The sequence below is a fragment of the Salvia miltiorrhiza genome, chromosome 4, assembly GCF_028751815.1.
Source record: "Salvia miltiorrhiza cultivar Shanhuang (shh) chromosome 4, IMPLAD_Smil_shh, whole genome shotgun sequence".
In the NCBI taxonomy this organism is placed as follows: domain Eukaryota; kingdom Viridiplantae; phylum Streptophyta; class Magnoliopsida; order Lamiales; family Lamiaceae; genus Salvia; species Salvia miltiorrhiza.
This window is the reverse complement of record NC_080390.1, coordinates 29621243-29626562: the sequence shown is the minus strand read 5'-3', so window position 1 is coordinate 29626562 and position 5320 is coordinate 29621243.

Below are 5320 nucleotides of genomic sequence, written 5' to 3'. Positions count from 1 at the left end.
CAATATCAGCCATAAGATTGATAAAATAAACGCATCAGATCGTGCCCTAGATCTAACTAAAATTAGGGGGTCTCATTGGAGCGGTCCCCTATATATATATATATATATATATATATATATATATATATGGGAGGGTTAAAATAAAAACACTTTTTAAAATATAAAATACAAACAATTTTCAGCCCTTAGATAATCAAGATCTACGGTTGATTCGTAACCATGTTGGATGAATTCGTGGTCCTGAGTTCGAATCACAAATGTAGCAAAAATTTATTTTTCATAATTTGTAACTCTGTTGGATGAATTCATACGTGTTCTACATAAAATTCGTACATTGAAAAACGTTTTTAATTTTTATTTTAAAAAGTGTTTTCACGGTAATGCTTCCCTATATATATATAGGGGTGCACTTCAGTGAGATCCCCTATTTTTCGTGAGACATTGAGTACAATGAATAAGATATATATATTGATGAACAATGCAATATATACTGATGAATAACGAAATTTAAAATATTTCGCTCCCTCCAGGATTCGAACCCTTACACAAAATTCCGCCCTCTAGATACATAGGATTGATAAAATAAACGCACGAGATCGTGTCTAAAATCTCATTAAAAATAGGGGGTCTCATTGGAGCGCTCCCCTATATATATATTAGAAACTAACCATTTTTTGTGTAAGAAGATGATTTTGTCCTTCATCCTTATCGTTGAATTTTTTGCTCAATACAACAATTCTGTTATTTGAAAATTTTCTTCCTTGGTTTATCGTGAATATCAACAAATCAACTTTCACCTCTTTGTGGTGGCAGCGTCCGGGGCGGCGTCGACGTTGGCGAGAACAAGCGATGGCAGTGATAGGCGACGACGTGCATTGTACGAGAGGCGGCGGCGGCAATCTTGGCGTGTGATTTGGCATTTCTGATGCCATGTTGGCATTCCGACTGCCAATTCAGATTTAATTTGGTCGGAATTAACGGGTCGGACATTGCAACAAATTGAAAGCTAGTTGAAATTTTTGCAAAAAAAAAAAGATTGTCAAAAAATCAGATTTTGATATAAAGTGAGGTATTTTCATGCAATTTGTCTATAATTAAATAACACCTTTTTTCTTAAAATTCTTGCCTCTCTTTCTTATGACAATATTTCGTGGACGAAAGAAAGAAGTACGTTAGATAATTTCACACATTTTTATAATAATTGATCCCCATCAAATTTCGGCGACCTGCTTACCAGTTTGAATTTAATCTTTTAAGTTGTAGTATTTCAGAAATCAATCCTCCCCCTTTTGTTATTATCCTTTCTCGCAATTATTGACTGGGCCAATTACCAATCCCACATCTTAAAATTGGGCTTTACTGCTTATTATTCAGCCCATTTATATTTATTGTGGGCATACTGGGAATCTTGAACTGGCTTTGGTGATTCGCCAAGTAAATTGGAAACTTGCTAATAGTTGCGACGTTGTCATAATTTAAATGAAAAATATGAAAACTTCCCAAAATACTGGCTTCGTGTTTTATTACATAGTAGCAGTTGGAGTTCTTTCTAATTAACATAGGGTGAGAGTGCTTATTTCTCAACTATAACGAGACTTTTGAAGAAGTTCATTTATATAAATCGACTTGAGCCTTTGAAAAAGCTCGTTAAACTTGATAGGCCGACCTATCCATAGGGGTGAGCAAAAAATTCAAAATTGAATAATCAAACAAATCCAAACTGAAATTTTAAAATATATTAGAAATCTTTAATCATGTATCAAATTTATAATAATCTCAATCGAGTGAAGAATTCATATAAATCACCTCATTTCACATTGAGTATTTTTATAAGATTTCACTAAAATAAAACTTATACAAGAATAAGCTCTTGCTCTCCAAATTAAAAATTTACATTTAATAGGCGGAATGATTGAGACTAATACAATTTGAATTGTTTTGTCAATTTAATTTGACAAAATTTATTTAATTAAATACATGGTCTAATTAATTTAATTTGAAAAAATAAATTGGTTCGATTAAGTAAATTATTTCTTCAATTTAATTTGATTATAAAATAATATATTTTGTATAAAATTTTAAAAATAAAATTTGGATTCAACATAGATTTTTTATGAAAATTTATCAATTAAATTACTAAATAAATTAATACAATTTGAATCTCATGTCAACTTTCTTAAGCTACACACGGGATGATTTTCAAAACTTAGTTATGGTCTTTCAAACTTCAAACAAGATAATGTTCACGAGTCAATTTTATTCTTTCAATTTTCAGACGGAATGATGCTCGAAACTCAAGATTTGAAGATAATTAATGTTCACGAGTCCATTTTATTCTTTCAAATTTCAAACGAAATGATGCTCGAAACTCAGTTATGATATTTCAAGCTCCAAATGAAATAATGCACAAAAAATTGTCAAGATTTTTCAAACTGCATACAAGATGATGTTTAGAAGTTAGTTATGATCTTACTAGCTAAAGATGATAATGATCTTTAAAGCTACACACAAGATAATTCTTGTAACTTAATTGTGGTCATTCAAAGTTCAAATGAGATGATACTCACAAGTTATATTTATTTTTTAAAACTCCGAACGAGATGATTCTTGTAACCCAATTATAATATTTAGAACTAATAATGCATAAAAGTTTGTCAAAAAAATTTCAAGTTCCATACAAAATGATGTTTACAAGTTAGTTATGATGTTAGAAGCTCCAAATCATACAATCTCACAAGTCAACTTTGATTTTTAAAGCTCCAGATAGTGATGTTAAAAAAACTTGACGCATAAAAGTTCATTTTTTGTATTTTAAGGTCTAGACGAGATGATACTCAAAAGTCTGATGTTCAAATGTTAGTTGCCGTCTTCCGAAATTTAGATTATGATATGATCCTACAAGGTTCAGACGAGATGATGTTCAGATGAAATAAAATTTTCAATATCGATACATTTTTCAAAATATTATTAAATAAAAATCTACATAAAAAGAATATTTATTATTCTAACAAAAGGTTAACATTTAATTAAGGAATATGATTCAAATTAATATAATTTCAACTATATTATCTTAAATTAAATAAATTTAAAAATAATTTATATAATAAGTTGAAATAATTTCCCGTCGAATTTCGACGGGTTGCGCACTAGTTTATATAAATCGACTTGAGCCTTTGAAAAAGCTCGTTAAACTTGATAGGCCGACCTATCCATAGGGGTGAGCAAAAAATTCAAAATTGAATAATCAAACAAATCCAAACTGAAATTTTAAAATAGGATTCGGTTTTTACGGTCTTTCGGTTCAATTCGATTTTTTTCATAAAATTTCAATTTTTTGATTCGGTTCGATTTGAATCTTTTAAAACCAAACAAAATCGAAAACCGAATTATATATATATATATATATATATATATATATATATATATATATATATATATATGGGCGCGCTCCAGTGAGACCCCATATTTTTCGTGTAACATGAGGACAATGAATAAGACATATAATACTAATGAACAAAGCGCATATCTAATGAACAAGATGTATATACTGATGAAAAATAAAATTTAAAAAATTCGTAATGAATAAGACATATATACTGATGAACAAGCCGTATATACCGATGGACAATGCAGTACATACTGATGAATAACAAAATTTAAAATATTCTGCTCCCTCCAGGATTCGAACCCTGTGAAAAAAACGCACCCTCCAAATACAATATCAGCTATAGGATTGATAAAATAAACGCACCAGATCGTGCCCTAGATCTTACTAAAATTAGGGGGTCTCATTGGAGTGACCCCCTATATATATATATATATATATATATATATATATATATATATATATATATAAATATTTTAATTAGAATTTTATAATATCTAACTTCTAAATTTTAATCTTCTAACCCTAATTGTAAATTTTAATTATTAGGTTGTTATGTATATATGTATGTTCTTAAAATGAATGATGGATAATGATAAAATATACTATAATATAATTTTGAGCATATTTTTTTTAATCTTATAGTAGTTATTTTTTCGGAATTTTCATTTTTTTCAATTTTTTTTTGGATTAATTCGGTTTTTCGGTTTATTTTGAATTTAATTATAAAAATTTTGATTAATTTAATTTGGTTAATTCGGTTCGATTTTGTTTTGATTTTTTAACCGAAAAAAAATACCCCCTTCATCCCAACTAAGATGATACATTTCTTTTCGACACGTACGAGATTTAAGGAGTTGTAGATTAGTGTTTTAAATGTGTAGTATAAAAGTGATAAAATGGAAGAAAAAATGTAATAAAGTGATAATGTAGGAGAGAGAATGTAATAAGAGAGTGATTAATTAATTGTAATTGTGCAATTAAAATCCCTTATGTTTTCCATATTTAGAAATATAGCATCTTCGTTGGGACGACTCGGAAAAAAAATATGTAGCATCTTGATTGTGACGGAAAAAGTATGACTTAATTTGATATTAGCAAAAATCGAATCATATAACTGAATGCACACCCTTATCTATTCATGATAATAAGTCAACCGGCATAGTCACACATGTACTATTGTTTTTGTAATATCACACACATATAAAAGTAATAATTTATAGATAGTAAATAAATGCACATCGTTATGTGATCAAGTAAATGATAAGGAGAAGTTCAAATGGGGTCAAATAATCCATCAACCCTAAAACATAACACGTGGGGCCAGGGCAGGGGGTAAAATAGCTCACAAATCGTATAGGATTCCATGTTGGTGTAAGAGTGGAAATGAGTGACTATTTCTTTTCATTTCATATTCATAGGTCAAGAGTAGGAATATGTCGAATCAATATATAACTAAAATATTTCCGAAAATGTCAATATTTCTACTCTGCCTTTGCTAGTTTCAACCCTAAGCTTCCATTTAAGATATAATTTAAAAGTGTAAATACTGAAAACTTGTAAAGGAAAAAAGCGCAGTTATATTTTTTTATTGTTGGTTTTAATTTTAAGATTTTTTTGTATTCATTTCCATTTTAGTTCTGCGCATAGTTACGTATCGTGCAAATAAAAATTAGGGTTAATTTGCTATAAATTCACCAACTTTCGCCGATTTTAAATTTAGACACGAGCTTTCAAATCTGCCTGACAATACTCAACATTTGCACCCATTTTAAGTTTTGGCCCGAATCTCATCCAACTTAAAATTTCTTCTGACGTGGCAACCGGAAAATCCAACGTGGCTCAAACGTCCGGTGAATGATACTACACCGTTTTGGACTCAGTAAAACTACGTCGTTTTTGTCCAAATTTCAAATTAAAAACTAAATGAGCCCT